This window comes from Eupeodes corollae, chromosome 1, assembly GCF_945859685.1.
Source record: "Eupeodes corollae chromosome 1, idEupCoro1.1, whole genome shotgun sequence".
NCBI classification, from domain to species: Eukaryota; Metazoa; Arthropoda; class Insecta; order Diptera; family Syrphidae; genus Eupeodes; species Eupeodes corollae.
This window is the reverse complement of record NC_079147.1, coordinates 275,423,480-275,444,212: the sequence shown is the minus strand read 5'-3', so window position 1 is coordinate 275,444,212 and position 20,733 is coordinate 275,423,480. Positions and strand designations below refer to the sequence as shown.

At 34.9% G+C, this 20,733-nt stretch overlaps 1 long non-coding RNA gene and 1 other non-coding gene across 2 annotated transcripts; one reads left to right on the top strand and one right to left on the bottom strand.

Moving 5' to 3' along the window:
• Nucleotides 1–219: 219 nt before the first annotated feature.
• Nucleotides 220–1,739, top strand: LOC129940253 (uncharacterized). Its single transcript, XR_008780646.1, has 2 exons — nucleotides 220–1,327; nucleotides 1,399–1,739. It is a non-coding gene; the product is annotated as an uncharacterized LOC129940253 (long non-coding RNA).
• A 6,640-nt stretch (nucleotides 1,740–8,379) lies between these two features.
• Trnam-cau (transfer RNA methionine (anticodon CAU)) lies at nucleotides 8,380–8,451 on the bottom strand. Its single transcript has one exon. It is a non-coding gene; the product is annotated as a tRNA-Met (tRNA).
• Nucleotides 8,452–20,733: the final 12,282 nt, after the last annotated feature.

Below are 20,733 nucleotides of genomic sequence, written 5' to 3'. Positions count from 1 at the left end.
CAAAAGATATTAAAAGTAATAACATCGAATAATTACAAATAGAGGGCCACAATATCTCTTCAATAGAGGGCGTGATGTCAGCAATTGTGAGGTGTCTTTTATTGACACCAACTAAATGAGCGGAATGTCACCACAAAAGCAAGTGAATTAAATGAAATGAAGCACCGAGTTTAATTCAACAATCTAATATTAGAAATAAAATTTTATACATGTGGTATGTAATTTCTTTATTAAAATATAACTCTTATTTTAAAGACTACAAATCTAATTCGACTGGCTTGGGCGCGTCCGTTGAATCGAATAGACGTTAGAATACAAATTTTTATGAGAGCGAGCCAAACAACCTTTTGTCTCGCTTCTATGTCTCAGGTTTCAGAGTTTCGCGCTCAGCGTGCGACATCTAGCTACGAAACTCTGAAACCTAAACATAAGGGGAATTACACATTATTAATGATAGTTGCCTTAATTTTATACTACAACTCGGCCAATCTGACAATTTGATCGCCCACGATTAAATTAAACAAACAAGTCTTAAGTTATAATCATGAGATGGTAGGTGTCGCCCTTAATCAACCGAACCTTCAGAGTCTCGATTCTTCCAAAGTCGAATATTTCGAGACTCGACAATGCCATCATATGGCAGCTGTGTGATTTGACAACCTTCGATATCGCGTATTACGTATCTATCATTAGGTAGAATTTTGTAAACAACGTATGGGCCTCTGAACTTTGGAACCAATTTCTTATTTACACCGGTTGTTGTATCTACATTTTTTATTACTACATAATCACCCTCATCGTATATACGTGCCGGGTTATTATGCTCATTAAAATATTTAATATTATATTCCTGAATCTTAGTGATTGCTTCTGAAGCCTTTTCTCTTGACAATTCAAGATTTCTTTCCAGTTGACTTAATTGTTTATCATCAAGAAATTCTGTTAATTTGTCGATTACTACTCCCCTTTGGTTAATACCAAATAACAATTGACTTGGTGTATTTTGAATAGCGCGATGTATAGTGTTATTTAGTCCGAATTCTATTTGTGTTAAAGTAACAACCCAATCTGAGTGCTCGATTGGTTCCGAAAGCTTAGCAAGCATGCCAGTTAATACCCTATTGACTCGCTCTACTTGACCATTGGCCTGTGGCGAATGAACTGCCACCTTAACATGATCTATATTCTGGTCTATAACAAATGAACTAAACTCTAGTGATGTAAAGCAGGTTCCCCTATCAGTAATTACTCTTGATGGCCTACTGTAATACTCAAAATATTTTCTTAGTGCTGCACATACTTCTTTTGAGCTTGTAGATACAACTGGGTATAATTTAGTGAACTTTGTAAATGCATCTATTACCACTAATATATGTTTTCTCTTTGACTTTATTGAAGGGAGAGGACCAAGATGATCCAAGTGTATTGTATGGAATGGAATGGGCTCCTTAGGAATATTGAACAAATTGCGTATATTAGATCGAACTGGTGCTGAGTGCATTATGCAACGGATACAATTTTTAATGTATTTTTCAACTTTTTCCTGAACATTCGGAAACCAATAGTGACGGCCAATTTGATCAGAGCTTTTTGTTACACCTAAATGCCCAATTTTCTCATGGATCATTCTTATAACATTAGTTTCCATTTCAGATGGGACATAGAATCGAAGTTTACCATTTTTATTTTTTTTGAAGACAATACCATCCTGAACTAAAAACGAATTATTATCTTTTAAATATAGTTTGTTTTTCATTTCCAAAATCTTTACATCTCGATTTTGGGCTGCTCTGAGTTGGAAATCAACATCCTCAGAGTCAATAACGGATATAACATTACATCTGCTTAAGGCATCAACATGATTCATATTGGCACCACTACGATGTTTGACCTTATAATCATAATCCTCCAGCTCTAAGGCCCATCGAGCAATTCTATGATTAACATTCTTTTTGTTCAGTGTCATTGTTAAAGAACTGCAATCAGTTACGATTGTAAAAGGAATACCTTGCAAATAAACACGGAACCGACGTAAAGCTGAAATTATGGCTAAAGTTTCCAATTCAAAACTATGGTATTTGGCCTCTTGATCAGTGGTGCTTTTAGAGAAGAATGCTACCGGATGTAATTTATCATCTTCTTGTCGTTGGAGTAGAACTGCACCATACCCTAATGAACTTGCATCGCAATGCAGTTCTGTTTCTTTCCTTGGACTATAGATTGCCAATACAGGTGGAGATGTTAACCGTTCCTTTAAAGTCTGAAAAACATCTTCGCATTCGGAAGTAAATCTAAAAGGAGTTTCAGCTTTTAATAAATTATAAAGAGGTCTTGCTATTCTTGAAAAGGATTCGACAAACCTGCGAAAGTATGAACAAAGTCCTAAAAATGAATGCAATTTCTTTCTGTCTTTAGGCACAGGATATTGAGCAATCGCTCGAATATGGGAATCACTAGGTTGGATGCCATGTTCCGTTACTTTAAACCCTAAGTAATCAAGTTTCGAATATGCAAAGCGACATTTTGACAAGTTGAGCTCCAACCCATTCTTCGCTACACAACATAAAATTTTAGTAAGTATCTCAAAATGTTCAGTAATAGTTTTACTAGCAATTAATATATCATCTAGGTAGACAACTATATCTCCTCTGTCTATAAATTCACGAAAAATTTGAATTATGAATCTCTGAAAAACACTGGGCGCATTCTTAAGGCCGAAAGGCATTTTAAGAAATTCCCATTGACCGTTCGGGGTTACGAAAGATGTTAATTGTGTTGAATCTGCTGCTACCTTTACCTGGTAAAACCCACTCTTAAGGTCTAATAAGGTCATAACCTTCTTCCCCTCCAGGTATTCAATGCAATCGTCTATCAATGGTATTGGATGAGGATCTCTTACTGTACGTTTGTTCAATGCTCGATAGTCTATACACATTCTGGTTTCACCAGATTTTTTCTTAACTAAAACTATTGGTGCAGCATACGGAGAACTACTTGGCTGAATAATTCGTTTTTCCAATAGGTCTTTTATTATTTCACTCACAGTACCTTTTTCTGAGACTGATAGCCTTCGCGGAGCAAAACAAACAGGAATATCAGATGTAAGTCTAATGTGCATCTCAAAATCCTTTGGTGAAACCATAGTTTTATCAAAATTCAAATAATTTTGAGATACTATATTTTTAATAGTTTTTGAAATGTCTAAACTAAGATTTGAATCAATATCTATATAATCTTTTCTATCCCATATAATCTCAAAAGCATGGCAGCCAAATAAATCACTATCTACCTCAACATTATTGTATTCTCTCTTCACATCAAGATCGTCTTTAAGCTTAATCCGATCATGATCAAATGTATTCAACTTGTCTTTGAAGCAATCACTAAGTTCTTTAGGTTGTATCTTTAATTCACCGGCTAATACGCTGCTCCCAAAAACATCATTTATGTTGTTCTTATAATGACTACACTCTGAAGGTTCGGTTTTTTCATCAGAATAAGTGCACATATACAATTGGTTAGAAAGAAAAACTTTATTCGAACAAATTTCATTTTGACACTGCTCAGAAGTTATATTAACTTTATTACAGTTCATGTTAAGTTTTATATTAAAGATTTCAAGGAGATCACGACCAATAAGTAAAGGTATAGGAGTTACTTCATCTGGAATAACCATAAGGGAAACAAGATTTAAATTATCTTTTATATTAATATAACAATTAATCGTACCGTACGTAAAGAGTTTAATGTTTCCTAATCCTTTAAATCTTGAATACGTTAATGATTCTTGAACGTTAATTTCTTCAGGCAGAACAGACTTTCGTATGAAACTAATCGGACTACCGGTATCCAAAAGAGAACAACAATCGATAAATTTTGTGCACTTATTCTTATTTGTCATAAAGGCGACACTCACCATCTGAACAGCATCCAAACTCTGAGTCAGCTCCTTGGTGTCATCATGTAGGGCATCCCGGTTCACGGCTCCAACTCTGGTCTTCACAATATAAGGGCAGTTTTTGTAAGTGTGCCCCTCGTCAGCACATTTGAAACAGGATCCAGCTGGTCGTTGCTCCTTTGGACATTTTGCTGCGATGTGCCCATACTTTGAGCAATTAAAACATCTCTTGGACTGCTCGTTGTTTGATGCTGAAGTTGAGGGAACCATATTTCCTCCAGAAGTTGTTGCCCTAGCAACCATAGTCCTCGGAACTCTTCTTTTTTCGTATCGTGGCAAGAGGTTTTTGAGCTCTACTATAGTTTTGGCGGCAAAAAGAATGGAGACATTTGCTGGTGAATCCCTCAAACCATCGATAATGAATTCGATCAACTCTGCCTCATCGATTTCAGCATGTGACCCAAGTTCTTGCATACATATGACATATCGAAGAAGTGGCTCGCCCTGACGACGTACTCTCTCACTCAGTTGACGATAGACCTGCTGTCTGCTCATCTTATGGTCGAATTCTTTGATAAGTATTTGCTTCAAAGAATCCCAGTTGTCAACGTAGACCGTGCGTAACAGCATTTTCGCAGTTCCCTGCATGAGACGGCGTGCAGACAAGTACTTGCATCGGTCATCGCATCCCAGCGAGTCGGTCACATCTTCGTAGTCAACTATCCATTTAGTGATGCTGTATGGATCGTCACCGTTGAATGCAGGAACAGCATTTTCGATGTCTGAGAAGTCCACTGCACGCCATGGTGCAACCGAAGATGTTGTGGGCGCTTCCATCTGGTCCAATTCTTTCCTTAGCTCAAGGATTTTTTTCCGACGCTCAAGTCTGGCCAGCTCTTGTTCTTCTTCCAAGTCTTGGACATCAGAAGCTGTATTACTGTGCCTGTTATCAGAAGCGGCCAGTGTTTCGGAAGTATTCTCTCCATTCGGAGATGCAGAAGGTGGAGTTTCCTCGGTTAGCTCAGCAGAAGGTGGAGTTTTCTCAGTTAACTCACCAGAAGGTTGTTGGGGTGCCACTGTAACTGTACTTTCATACAATGCCCGAAGTTGAGCTAGAGAAGCCGTGTCTGGCACATCTACTCCAGCGCTCTGAAGTGCTTCAACCAATTGTGCTTTGTTGAGTTTTGTCATAGCTGGCTTTAAATCCGCAAAAAGAGGTAATATACACAATAATTTAGTTTTCTTTTGGTGTATTACCCCACACCTGACGTTGTGGTATGTAATTTCTTTATTAAAATATAACTCTTATTTTAAAGACTACAAATCTAATTCGACTGGCTTGGGCGCGTCCGTTGAATCGAATAGACGTTAGAATACAAATTTTTATGAGAGCGAGCCAAACAACCTTTTGTCTCGCTTCTATGTCTCAGGTTTCAGAGTTTCGCGCTCAGCGTGCGACATCTAGCTACGAAACTCTGAAACCTAAACATAAGGGGAATTACACATTATTAATGATAGTTGCCTTAATTTTATACTACATACAAATTATTTAATAAACAATTAAAACAAAATAAATATTAGTTTTCAAATTTAAGAGACTGTGTTGTGTGCGGTTGGACATCAGAAAATAGAGAGCAGAGAGAAAAAAACTAAACGAGAGAACCAACTTCGACTTTTGCTCTCTTTTTGCCTACAAGCTGCGATTTGCACATAAACTTGCATGTGTATTAACTCCATATAAAAAAAAATGTGGGGAACGAATACTTATGCAAGAAGATGTGCATACTCCCCACATTGAAAAAAATGGCGTCCACTTTTGAAAAATGGCGGATGCAGTCAGCTGTTCAGAGGTGTTCAAAGAAAATTCAAAATTGTGGATGAACAATTTTTTGGTACTCTCATTGTGTTCGTTTAGGAGTAATATAATTTGAATATGAAATGAAATTAATTACTCTTGTTAGGTGCCAGAACAATGACGATTTAGAAACAATTCTAAATTACGCATTTAGAGAAATTTTAGTTAGTTGTTTGAAGCCAGTTTTAATCATTAAGTAAGTAAAAGTGAAAAATGCAAAAATAAAATCAGATTTGTTTCAGTTTTCAGAGTTCAACGACTTAATTTTGGCTGAGAGAGTTGCTGGAACATTGAAAACGAGAGTTAAAGAATGTTAACATGGATCATTAAAATAAAACAACGCAGGAACATTGAAAACATTTTTATATACTCATTTCTTTTTTAAATTCCTATTTTATTGGTGTGTACTCGTTGTTTATTTTCTTTACGTTACTGACATTTCCAAAATGCTGAAAATAAGTGATTTAAGTAGAGACTAAATAAAAAAACCGTCAACTTGTTACTTCTGTTGCCAATTTTCATCGCATAAGATTTGTGAATAGGTGATAAGCTATTCTTACTGCTTTCCACTAAGCTAGTATGTTGCTTTTAAAGGTTTAACTACATAAGCCGAAAAGTACTTTTGTACAGAAGTAAAAATATTTGTATTCTCGCTAGGTCAGTGATTTTGTGAAATGAATATACAAATTTGTTCTTCAACCAAAATTTAAGTCATATGCAGCATTTTTATAATTTTTCCAGTTCTAACTATTTATATCTTATCTTTTACGCTAACACTAAGTTCCATAAAATATCGATTGATATCACAATTGCAGAAGATATTTTGTATAAATATTCCCGGTAAACTGTAGAACTTTATAATTTCCACCATTTATAATTCAATGTAAAATAATTCAATGCAGTATATTTTAGATAATAAAGAAGTAAAGTTATTAGTTAAGTGATTACTATTGAAATAAACATAGCATACATTTCGCACCCTTTGAATAAAAGTGACCTAAATCAAAAAATGCAACTTGTGGGAAATGACCAAAAAGTCTTCAACAAAGTGTAGTTTTGAGTAATTTTAATTGTATTTCTCACATAATTTGGCAAATAATTAACTTCCATTGAATTATTATTATTATTGGTGCGATTTATAAAAATCATGTATACTCGTTCATATACGAGTATATAAATAAAGTCTAGTCTAAAAAACCTTAACCTTGATCCACTGTTTCTGAACACATCTTTTCTTGTTTTGGTTGTTAATGCCATCTATTTGTAACTCAGAGAAATAGAAGGGAAAAACAAATTCACCACGATCTACCGTTATAAGGTTTACCGTAATTTATTGACAAATCAAAATTTTGTTGCTAGAATTAATTTGTGAAAACCACAGAGAGAAAGAAATATCAAATGTCTCATTCTCTTTCTGCTCTCCGAGGTGAAAACATGTATACACCAGCGTTACCACTTTACTTCAATTGAAGTAGATCTACTTCTTTTTTTCAAATAAATTAAAAATCTACTTCCTACTTCGCACCATCATCAAAATATTAAAATCTACTTCATTTTTAAGATCTGAGTTTCTACCTACTTCAATTTTTATAAAAATAGACTGAATTTACTCCTTTTTTCTATTTATCACTTTTATATGTAGTCTCAAAATTTCTAGGGAATTAAAAATCGCTTGAGTATTTTCTATATGTATGTAGAATAATATGGAAAAGGTAATTTTTGAAATCTACTTCCATTTTTCTCAATCTACTTCACTTTTTTCCTAAAATCTACTTCCACTTTTTTTGAGAAGTGGTAACGCTGGTATACACCGATACGAATTCAACAAGCTATAAAAAATGGGAGTAAGCGGTTTTGAAGGGACGGAGACGAGGAAATTTGGCTCTCTCGATTAGTTTTTTCTCTCTGCTAGAGAGTTCAAAATGAATGCAATTGAAAATAATCAAATTTTGATTTGTATCTGCTAGCTGTTACATTTTGGTTTTTGTACACTTTGAATTAAAACTTTGTTGTGTTCTAGAATATTCTAGTTCAGTTTTTGTACAGTTCGAGGATAAGATGTTAAATGTTGGAATTCGCCAATAGGAGCGTGACTATCGTTGGAGTGTTGCCACAATTGATTTTTGACAATTAATGTATGTAGGTATTTGGAAAGAAATTTTAAAATTACTATATTAAAAGATTTATTTTTGTGTATTTGTTTAATAGCACTTAAACAAAATAAATTGTAAATAACCTTGGAAAGAGGAAGAAATTCGTTTTGTGGGACACAAAAATCCTAAATAAAATGTCAATTTTGTATCTCTGGGAATTCAGCGACGCTCCTATTTATATTTATGTGTTCAATTGTTGAAAAAAAACGATGACAAAACAATTTTACTTGCCATAGTAAAAACAAACATGAAAAAGTACGTATACGCCACAGTTTACGTTTTATTAAAACAGAAATTGAATAAAAAGCTAAAAGCTTCATTGCATATGATGGAAATATATATTTTACACATTACGTATTTTATTTTCATACAAAATGTTCATTTGCTTCTTTTTAGCATTGTACGTTGACAAAATTGCTTCCCACGAAACCAATACTCTACATCCACACTACGGAATTAAAAAAAAAGTTGTTTAGCAGAACATGGTTTCGATCCACGGACCTCTGGGTTATGGGCCCAGCACGCTTCCACTGCGCCACTCTGCTTATTTAAAGTGGTGTCAAATGTTCAATAAGTACATGGGAGAATAATTCTCATAAACTATTTCTTATTGGAAATTTAGTTTGAGATAATATGTATTTTTATTTTTTAATGATTATGAATAAATGGAGTACTAAAAGCATTTTATTAAAATTTGGTAAGCCCAAAATATCTCACAAATCAATAAAGCTAGAGTCTTGTATAAGTCAGCCGTTATTTAACTTCCAGCGAGTGAAGAAGTGTTTTCATTTATAGTTATTTCCAAGTTAAATAGTGCAAGTGCCAGTGGCGGACTAAGAGGCAGTGACACCCGGGCGGTAAAGCAAGCTTACACCCCTTGAAAAATTTAAGAAAAAAACACGAACAAAGATTTTATTTAAAGGTGCTTACGAGCTTTTATTGTACTGAATGTTTCGATTTTATCATTAAAATCTATATTTTTGTGTGCTCCGTTTCGATTGAAAGTATAGCCAAATTAGTCAACCTATTTTGGCTCATCGTTGATCTTAGAAAAGCTTCGTTCACACGATGCCACTGAGACGCAAACTGTTAAATAAATTCTCATCGCCAATGTTAAAAAAAATTGGGTGGCGCGACAGTCCGTTGAGAACCAAGGCCTAGTGACTTACAACTCCCAACCATTCCTGTGTGCGAGTAATGTTGTCAGGAATGGAGGGGACCTACAGTTTATATGCCGACTCCGAACGGCTAATTTTTGAGAAGGCACTTTTTTTCATGACAATAGTTACTCTTGGAGAATTTGTCAATTCCTCGCAAGAGGCAGTACCCGTGAAAAGACTTTAGATGGCATAGGCAGGGATCGACCCAAGACCACTAGCATGACAGTCCAACGCACTAACCATCATGCCACGGTTACCACAATGTTATGTTAGAGTCGGTAAATAGTCTGAAAAATCCCACTTCTGCATCTTTTAAATTTATCTTTGAAGCTACGATGTGACGCCGAATTCGCTGGATTTCCAATGTGATACTGTCGTCTGTAAGTTCTGTAAATGTCGAGGTAAGCATTGGAACCACAGCCCGCAGTTCTTCTTCCGTTCCATACAGCAATATTTTCGGTTGAAGAGCAGAGAAAACTGACGCAATATCTTCCATGGCCTAAAATCGATGCACAAGTTCAGTATAAAATGTATCCTGACATTGTAACATGGCTCTTCGTGTTTCCTCTTCCAACGTCACACCAGCATCTTGAGCCTTTTCGCCTGGCATAATTTTCTTCTTTTTTCTTCTTCCCCGAATTTCAATTGAAATTTCTAGCTCGGTGCATTGTTCTCTTGCGTATATTACGGCCTTTTTCACGGATTCATCACGGTGTTCACGAAGAAAACTCGCTAGTGCCTTAAGTTTTATTACAGTTTTTTCTAGAGTGAGCCCGGATTTTTGCGAGTATTTCTGTGCTGAATCAACTTCTTCCAAAATATCAAACCAGAACGAAAGTTAACATAAAAACGTAAAGTCGCATACAGCAGATAAGAATATGGTTGCAGCACCTCTTGTCTCTAAATTTTACTTTTCAGGATCACAAAGGAGTTCAAGAGTTGAAACTATCTTAACAAAATTTTGCTTCAATGGCTTAACAGCCTCGTGACGAGCGCTCCATCTAGTGTCTACAAGTCGCTCGACTGACACACCTACATTTTTTATGAGAATATCCCAACGCGGCGTAGATGCTGAGAAAAATATGTAAAGTCTTTCCACTGTCCCAAAAAACGTTGTACTTGAAGGAGTGCTTCCCAAAGAGTGAACTCCACAAAAATTTAAAGAATGGTTGGCGCATTGCGTAAACAAAGCTTTTGGATTAATTTGCCGAATCAATTTTATAGGTAGGTATTTAGGAAACAAATTGTTTTGTTTTATTTGTGTTTTTATTTTTTGTAATGTGAAAAGTTATTTTTCTGTTACTGATGGCACCCCGTATTAGTCTGCCACCCGGGGCGGACCGCACTTTTCAGAGTTGAGATTTGTTGTGGTTGTTGTCTGCTGATTGTTCGTGGCAATATTTTATAAAAAAGTTAGTAAAATAATACTTGTTTTAATATATAATTGTGAGTATGTTTTTGAAGTTTATGCTGAAAAAAAATATTTACCTGTAACGCCGATAAAACGTATCGTCATATTCTGAAAATTGCTCAATTTTGTCTTTATATACTTTTTGCCTCCTTGCTTCCGCCATGTTGAATTGAATCTTCCGAATCCATTTCGAAATTTAATTTTAATCAAATATTTTTGTTTTGCAAATTTTACAAATGTCAATTCACTGCTGTCCTTTTGACAGAGAATGGAGTAGATATTGTAATAGAAGGCTAATTAGTAAAAGACGTGTTTATTTTGGTTATTAGTATACACGCAAATTAACTCGCTGTTAAAATTTAGATCAACGATACCTAAACGTGTGTTTAGCGGTTTATTATTGGTAAGGCACAAAGGCGGCCAGCTACAAGCAAATAAGGTCACTGAAATGATAGGTAAGTTATTCTTTCAGATGATTCAAAACCCCAAAGAAGAACCACTCTATTCCCTTTTTTTAAGGTTGGGCACATAATTCCCGTGGAGTAATGCGGAAAGAGAAATAACCAGCTCCGAGAGCCAAGACTAAGAATTCCAATTGAGCTAAGAGGAAATTAAACATAGGTTAAATATTAAGGTTGTCTTTTACTTATTAAATTGTAACGCACCTATCAATTCATCTTCGTCCGACGAATCAGTTGAATTATCCATTAAACAACAATTTTGACTTTGAAGCTTAAATGTTTTCTGCTTTTTGACAGCTATCGAAATAGAGCTATCTAACTCGTTCTACAAGGCATCTAAAAATCCACGTATCCAAGATACCCTATCCAACACGAGATTGAACGCAGCCAATGATTGCTATGAATGGCCTGTCAAATAAAATTGAATGTTGGGTTTCAATGATGAACAAAATTACCCTTAAACCATCTTGCACATGAGCTACGAACTGTGGATGTCCGCATATTTTGACTTTTGTTTCACATGAGCTTTATTTCTATTCGCAGACAGGCCCTTAAAGGCCTTGCACATGAGAGCGAACAACGAATGAACAAATTGACGAACAAACTTGATTTTACACATTTCAAAAAGTAAATTGACAAACAAAAGCGCATTTCAATTATAAGAAACCAATTGACACTTATGCACATATGTTAGAATAATAACTGTCAAACTTGATTCGCGTACCATCCACACTGCAACGAATAAATTGTTCGCGCTCAACTTAACCTCAAAATTATACCACCCTTTGTTTTGTTTGTTGAAAAGAGTAATTACAAATTGACAATTCGTCGCCGTCTGCAAATAGAAATAATGGCTGAAACACATACACGCTTCAGCTTCGGCTTCGTCTCCGTTACGTTAGGCCTGCTTCGAGGTTGCTTTGAATGACATTTCTATTATTTCATCCCTCCAAAGAGCAAATATTTTGTTTGTTGATATTTTTTTACAGCTGATGAGCTGTCAGACAAAGCAAATGTTCAGATAATTGAACTAGAGCTTCCGTTTGGAGTCACATTACATTACATTACGTTCTTTTCCTTACGATTGTCAAACGAAACGTCAGGTCGAAGCTCCATTGTGATAGCATGCATTAAATTCCTATGGCTGAACTCGTAAACGTCAGGCGAAGCCGAAGCTGAAGCGTGTTTGTGTTTCAGCCATAAAGCTCATGTGAAAGAAAAGTAAAAATATGCGAAGTTTCTTTCCTATCAGTTAGCTTATAAGCTATCCATGGGTAAATTCAGATATCCTTCAAAATTGATTTTTTTTTCGTGGCGCATAGTACACGATTTGAATTTCTTTTGTTTCTGTCATTAAATTAGTGTAACTTCGTGTACCTGTCAACGAGTTCGGTGGAATAGGTATTTTAAGTTAGTTTAAGTTTTATTTTAAGGGCCTAATTTAAATTTTGAAACTTAAATATTCAAATTAATTTTTTTTTTTTGAATTTTCCAATAAATAACAAAATTAAATAAAAGTAAAATAAATTGAAGTACAATAGATCTTGGGACCGAAAGGCATTAGATTTAAGGATTATTGTTAAACTTACACTGTTCGTATAGAACCAGTAAGTTAGTTAAAACTTATGGTTAATTTGGCTAGTTTTATGAATTTCTGTCTAGCTTAAGATAGTTTTAAGATTGAACTAATAAAAATGAATTTTAAAAAAACAAGTTCGATAGAGTATTCAAATTCCTCAGGTAATCATTTTTAAAAAATTGTATAAAACTGGTGCAAAGAGAGGTAAATCTGCCTAAAAATCCAAATCTGCAGATTTTTTCTTCAATCAAAAATATATCAATTTATTTTGTCCATGGAATACAAAAACAATGAAAATATTTGTTTTGACAGATCTAAATCAAAAATAAATTGAATTATTTCAACCATGAAAAACCTTATTAATTTATTGATTGTAATAACACCTTGTCAAAAAAAAAAAAAATGGTTTCAATGATGATGTCTGGTCTCTTAACCTTTTTTGTAATATGATTCTTACTTACTTGTTTCGATTAAAATATCTACAGAGTAAAACATTAATTATTACTCCTCTTTTTGTTCAAAAATTAATTCCACTTGATTATAGGTGTCATAGAATAATTAACTCGTTCATTTTCGTAAAATTAAACTATTAAATTGTAAGACAATTATGACATTAACAGTTTTTAAGGAATCTTGTTCAATGCTATGCAAATATGTTTATATTTATGTCGATTTTAAATGCAAATCTTAATCTTATTTAAAAACTTTATGCAGGAAGTCGTGCGTTGCGTTGTTTTCGCTGTTTATTTTAGGTATAATCGCCTTATTTTTCTGCAAATTTCAATTCCCAGGCTTGCTTGCGCTTGTTGGCCGTCAAGTGTGAGCTTTTTATCTCTGTGTTACGATACTTTGTAGCCAATTTATTCATGTTAATTTAATTTAGAAGTCAAATGAAAACCCAGCGTTTGATAGGATTATGAGAAACAAGCTGACGTTAAGACAAACTCTCACCTGACCTGTCATCAAACAGGAATCAAATCTATATGTATCCTTATCCTTATAAACGACAAGCATCATATGTATAAAGTTGACAACACTACAGCCGCGCCGCCACTGGTAGTGTGACTATTTTTTGTAACTCTATTTAACCGCCTTTCATTTCACCTTCTTAATATGAGGTTTTCTATTTATTTAGTTTTTGTTTTTTCAATCCAATGGAACTGAGATTCAGGAATGCAACTAAAACATTAATCAAATCTTGTCAATAACTGATCATGTTGTGCCTGAGCCGTACCCAGAAATAAACGTATGACCAATCTAATTAGCTGCAGCGTACCGCGATTATATGCAAATTCAACCATAAACTAAGCCAGGCTTAGTCTTAATTTATGATCCACAGCGACCATCATCTGCATATATGTATGTTCGAGTATATAGGGGAGGGAAAATTACACAAAACTAGCTTAAAACAAATATTTCCATTTATTAATTCATATTTATGCAAATTGAATGATAGTATACTATACCTGCGCCAATCCAGGAACGGATGCATGCTTTATATGTAAAAAAGGCTCCTTAGTGATCTTTCAAGTCAAAGCAGAACTAAACTGAACTGTCAGACAAAAATTCAAAATAGGTTAAGGCTGACGTTTGAAACAGAAGCTGTCATTAAAAACGCGCAATTTGGAACAAACGACATCTAAGATAGTGCCCGATTACACGAGATGTTTTTTCGGTTGTTTCCTCTTTCGTCTTTTTGACAGATCGGGTGAGGGGTGTAGAAACGTAGGGGGAAAGAAGTCGTGAAAAGCGTCCTGCAAATGTATGGACTTTTTTTGGTTGAACTTTGACGTTTATGCTTCGACAACCAATAAAAAAAAACAAAATGCATAATTTACATCTATAAGTTTAGTTGCTAGTAAACACATAGCAGCTGCTGAGCTAGCTAATAAGCAAGAAATAATTTTATTAGTATTATCTTCCATAAATTTGTTTTATTTTTCACTAAATTATTGCCACAGAAATCCAATTATAATTTGTACTCTCTGATTATTACTGCCCGGACAACGAGACAAAATTAAATTCTTCACCCACAGTTTTTTCAGAAACGTCAAAAAGAGAAAAAACATCCCGTGTAATTGAGGTCATAGTGAAGCCCTACAAGAATTCAATCTGCACAGCATCAAGTCAAAAGTTTTCAACTTGATCCCTCACCTATCCATATAAACCATACACATGTCAAAAATCTACGCGTTATGAAGTCAAAATCAAAAGTTCACTTAACTTTCGCTTCAGCTTGGCATTATACAGCTTTGTGGTGTTTTTGTACTTTTCAACTTTGACAGTTTCACAAGCTTCAGCATCAGTTTCCGCTTCACCATAGTGTTCAGCCAGTTAGAGTTTCAAATTTGTTTGATGCTTGTGTGATTGGCTGCATTCAATCTCATGTTGAATATGGTATCTTGGATAGGTGGATTTTTAGATACCTTGTTGAACGAGTTGGATAGCTGTATTGAGATAGCTGTCAAAAAATAAAAACAACTTCAGCTGTTCACAAAAAGCAGAGAAACATTTAAGCTTCGATGTCAAAATAGATTATAATTACCTTCTAAATTCGTAGCCAGCTTCTTCGTCGTTTATTATTTACAGAACATCATCAAATACAACTTCAACTAACATTTTGTTTCTTTTTGTTTACCTACAAATACAAAAGCTGAAATCAATTTTCAAGTTTCTTCAAATTCAACCATGTGCTGAATGAGCTGTTCTGTCTGGTGTATGTCCTACATACCCCAGAAATTCTTGGATACCTTTGGATTCCTTTTTTGACATCTCAGCTGTTTTTGATATGCTGTTATTTTACACGTAAAACAGTAACAAAAAGGTATCCGGATACCATGTCTGTCTGAGATTGAACGCAGCCATTATAATAAGTTTCTTTGTTTCTGTAGAAGAAAATGAGAAGTTAATTGACAAACGTCAAATAGTGACAACTTAGGGGCCGTTTATAGAAATATGAGGAATCTGAAATGTTTGACTGATGAGCGTTTATAGCAATCAGTAAATTTATGTCATTAAATGTTGTTTTCTTTCGATCATAACATCGAGCTTCGAGCAAATTTTTACTGACAGAAATCTGTCATTAGAATTTTGTGAAATTGGGACACATATCAGCGGAACGATTTTTTCACTTTGGAACATAAAAATATCAGCTGTTCAGGAAAATGAATTTCTGTCCGGAAAATAGAAAAAAAACATTTTTAAAGAAAAACAAATGTGCAGTTACAATTTTTTCGATCAGTATATAATTTTAATTTCTAATCGAAGGGAAACGTAGTCAAACATCGATTCAAAAATTTTCCCGAATCGATTTTATTGATAGCTATAACTAGCTTCTTAAACGAAATAGATTTTTTTTGGCTTTTGGCAATAAGTAAAATGAAATTTCATCTTCATACAAATTAAAATGGATTTATAAATTAAATACAACTTTAAATGTATTGTTTCTTTTTGAATCTTATTGCATCAATCTTTCTGTAACATATTCAACAACTAAAATTTTACTGATGGATTTTACTGATAGATATAACCGGACCATTAGTGTTCAGTTGTATTTCAAAAATAATTCTAAACGCTCAGAACACACCTTGTTCAGAAAATGCTCGATATGCTCGGACTCTGTTCCGATGTCTTTTCAGAGCTAAAAAGAAAACCGCCAATAAATGCCGGACCGGAAATAACATCTCGTGTGTGTTAAACAATAAGTGCGTTCAGTCAATTTTCTTATTGCCAATCAATGGCTGTGTTCAAACTAATATTATGACGGTTAATTTGTGTAAATAGTTATATAGACGACGAAGACTTAAAAAAACATTTACAGTCGTTTGTTAAGCTCCAAGTTCATAGAATAATTTAATTTTCCATTTTATCTAATCTAACCATAGTTATTTAGAGAATTCAGGCCCAATCCAACAAGGCCCTATTTAACATAAAAAGACCCAATCCACCTTCTCAGCCGCACTTTATTTAACCATTATAATGCAACTCTTCCGAATGACAGCAATGACGGTGGCGGCGGCTGCAGCAGTGTATGATCGAGAATCGATCAAATCACGTAACTCCATAAAACTGGTCGATGTAGAAAACGATCGCGTAGACAGACGACGGAGTTTCTTTTATGTATCGAGCGAAAATCAATCGATCACCAACGAGTGGCGCAGATCAATAATTGGGAGCACGCGCGTCAAATGCACTTGGAGTTGGAGTTGGAGTTATAGAGCCCGACTTGTAATTTACCCGCCTACATCTTGTATTGATTGTATGCACATGATTGTCGCTCGCTGTTGCTGCTGCTGCTTTATAGGCACTCGCAGCACAGACCTCAAAGTAGAGGAGAAACTGATTAATGGTGGCTTTGACTTGAGCATAAAGTGATATTTAAATCTTTATAGACAGAGATCGTGCTTCTATATAAGACTTCAAGTCTTTATAGTGAATTATATGCTATTTTATTTTTCTCTTAACAACGATTAACAGTTTATGCCGGTTTAATTCAATTGTCAAGTGTGGGCATACAAAATGCAAGATAATGTCTATGAAGCTATCGATTATATTATTATATTATATTGCCAATGGATTTAAATAAGCGCGTTTTCATTTAAAACGCCATTCAGCCGCCGCCACCTCGCGATCCGATTGCGATACAGAACAAGCACTACTGACAGGAAAACAGGCACTACCGACTTGACATACGCTATCTGTCGATTGTCAACATAAGAGATTTGTAGGTGTTGATTTGGGGTCATATCATGACGTTTGAATGCTGAGTTTTTGATGAATTGAGTGCACTATAAGGGCACTTTACATAGTCTGAATTGGATATCAGGTTTCTTGTTCATTTGTCCATTTATATTGAAGGAATTGAAGGAAAGTCAAGGTTTAAGTTGTATTTACAAACATTATATTTATTGTCTTTTGTTGATGATTGTTCTCAGCGGTATGTCTGAGACCCTTTGAAAATCTATGTCTTAAGACTGGATCTTAGAGGGTCAAGTTTTTGAGTGGCCTAGACCATTGATGGAACCGAAGGGGGTGAGTCATAAAATGCAATGACTTCATGCATAGAGTTATTAGGAATTTTACGATAGTCTTGAAAAATTCTGTTTGTTTTTCTGATCCTATAAGAAACAGTTAAAATTGTGTAATGACCTTAAATGAAATTAAACAAAATTCAAACCATGGACAAAAAATAACATAATGTTTTCTAAACTATCAAAAAAATAATATACATATGAATGGGCATGTTCAGGCGACATAAGGGACTTCAAAGTCAGGCAAGTTTCTAGTATCTGATTGGCCTGCTGCCAAAAAAATGCTTTCCAATTGAGGCAACTTTATTGGAAAGTTGTCTGGAAAGTTAGTCAAGACAAATCTCCCTAACTTTTAAGTCAAGTCAACTTATGTCAAAATGACAACTGATCATGTTTTTTCATTCAAGTGAAAGCTGAGCATTACTACTCCATAATTTATTTATTTTTTGCACAAATCCATTTAATGTTTTCTGTAAAAGGGTTCCTTGTCAATTTAAAAAGAAATAAGTAATGTTTCTTTACAATAAAAAAGACAAATAGTAATGGACTTGTAGATTGTCTGAGGAGTGTTTTGTAGACAATAATGTGTTTGGTAGTTCTTGTACTATGAACTTAAAGTAGAGATTTGTGAAGTAAAATTCTGAATTTGAAATTTATGACACTTGAAAAACATACTAGTTGCCTTGGTCAAAATTAACGTTCAAAGGATGAAGTTGACGTCAAATGAAGTCCCTTATATTGCCTGAACCTGCCCAGTGTTTAATAATTTGAAGCACATGTTGGTTACATATCCTGAAACTCATCCTCGACGCAAATTTAAATAATTGGGCTTTTTGCATGTGAATGGTGAACAAAATATTTTCGAAAATATTCTCTAAAAATTCTAAAGCCGTATCTCTAAATGGCAGAATTGTAAAAAGTGACCGCTCATAGTAAAAAAATATGCCATGACATTGAAGGTTCAGACCACATACATAAGGGACTTGAAAATAAGGCAAGTTTCTAGTATCTGATTGGCCAGCTGCCAAACAAATTACGTTCCAATTAAGACAACTTTAATGGAAAGTTGACTGGAAAGTATGTCAAGAAAATATCCTTTACTAAAAAGTCAAGTCTACTGCTTTCAAAATAAAAGTTGGTCATGTTTTTTCATTCAACTGAAAGCTGAACTTTATTACTCTAAGATTTATTTATTTTCTGTACAACTGAATTTAATGCTTTCTGTAAAAGGGCCCCTTGTCAATTTGAAAAGAAATAAGGTGAAACACTTTAAGCTTGCCTGAGGAGTGTTTTGTAGACAATTATGTATATTTTTGACAGTTTTTTTTACTATAAACTAAAAGTAGAGGTTTGTGAATTAAAGTTCTGAATTTGAATTTTATGACACTTAACAACTAACTAGTTGCCTTGGTCAAAATATACGTTCAAAGAATGAAGTTGATTGCAGGTGAAGTCCCTTATGTTGCCCGAACCTGCCCATTGTTAATAAACATTTTTAACTTTTAGAAAAATTGACAGACGATTACGGATGGAAAGTTATTGATGTGGGTGCCATCATAGACTCTTTTTTATTGAATTTGAACCTTTCGAAGCTATTGCGCAAACCACAATACTTTTGTTCACCTTAATTTATTTGTTTAAACTTTAACTTAAAAAAATGAGACCCTCTAAACTTCACCAACTATAGAGGAATCAGTCTTCTTAACATCTTTTACAAGTACTTCTCTGGTGTATTATGTGAACGTCTTAAGCCCATCGTCAACAACCTGATTCTTACATTCAGTTTGGTTTTAGACCAGGAAAGTCCACAGTAGGTTAAATAATCACATTATGGTAGATTCTAAAAAAAAAACCCGAGAACATCAAATCGACACCTACAATTTTCTTCATTGCTTTCAAGGCCGAATATGATAGTACCTACAGTGACCAACTGTATAGAGCCATGTCTAGTAGTTTTGGCATCCCTGCCAAACACTTCCGTTTGCAGAAATTTTTTTAGAGAAATTCATGCGCTGAAATGCGTTTTCTTTATCATCGTCCTTAAAAGAAAATATCAAAGCTCTTATGTCAACGCTAGAGGCGCTATCTTTCAAAAGTCTGGCATATTCTAATGACATTGACATAATCCGAAGAACTCAGCGTGATGTCAATGGCTGCGTTCAATATCGTATTGGATAGGGTATCTTGGATAGGTGGATTTTTAGATACCTTGTTGAACGAGTTGGTTCAAGTTTCTTGTACTTCAACTATGTGTTGAATCAGCTATTCTGTCAGATACCTACGTACATACCCCAGAAATTCTTGGATTCCTTTGATTTCCTTTTTTGACATCTCAGCTGTTTTTGATCAGCTGTTACTTTACAGTCTTTGAAGTCTAATAAAGCCGCTGGAGCGGATGGCTTGAATGCCGCGCTTTTTAAAGCAGCTGGAGATAAGTTGGTTAGGAGCATGCACCAACTTATCTGTAAGATATGGTCGGAAGAAAGCATGCTCGATGAATGGAACCTCAGTATTGTTTGCCCGATCCTGAAAAAAGGAGACCCTCTAAACTGCAACAACTATAGAGGAATAAGTCTACTTAACATCGCCTATAAAATCTTCTCTGCCGTAATATGTGAACGTCTAAAGCCCATCGTCAACAACCTGATAGGTCCTTATCAGTGTGGTTTTAGACCAGGAAAGTCCACAGTTGATCAAATATTCACATTACGGCAGATCCTGGAAAAAACTCAAGAACACCAGATCGACACCCACCATCTTTTCATCGTTTTCAAGGCCGCATATGACAGCATCTACAGGGATGAGCTGTATAGAGCCATGTCTAGTTTTGGCATCCCTGCCAAACTCGTCCGTTTGTGCAGGATGACCATGGAGAATTCACGTTGCTCCATAAAGGTTAGAAACAACTTAACAGAACCTTTTGATGTCAAAAAAGGTTTTAGACAAGGTGATGGGCTGTCATGCGATTTTTTTCACATCGTGCTTGAAAGAATAGTGCAGAGCTCACACGTCAACACTAGAGGCACTATCTTTCAATCGTGATGTCAAGGGGGCTTTTGTGAGTATTGAGGCAGAGCCGCAAAAATGGGTTTAACGGTTAATGAGGGCAAAACAAAGTACATGCTGTCGTCTAGAAAGGACATACAACACCGACGTTTTGGTCAAAACGTCATAATCGACAGACGT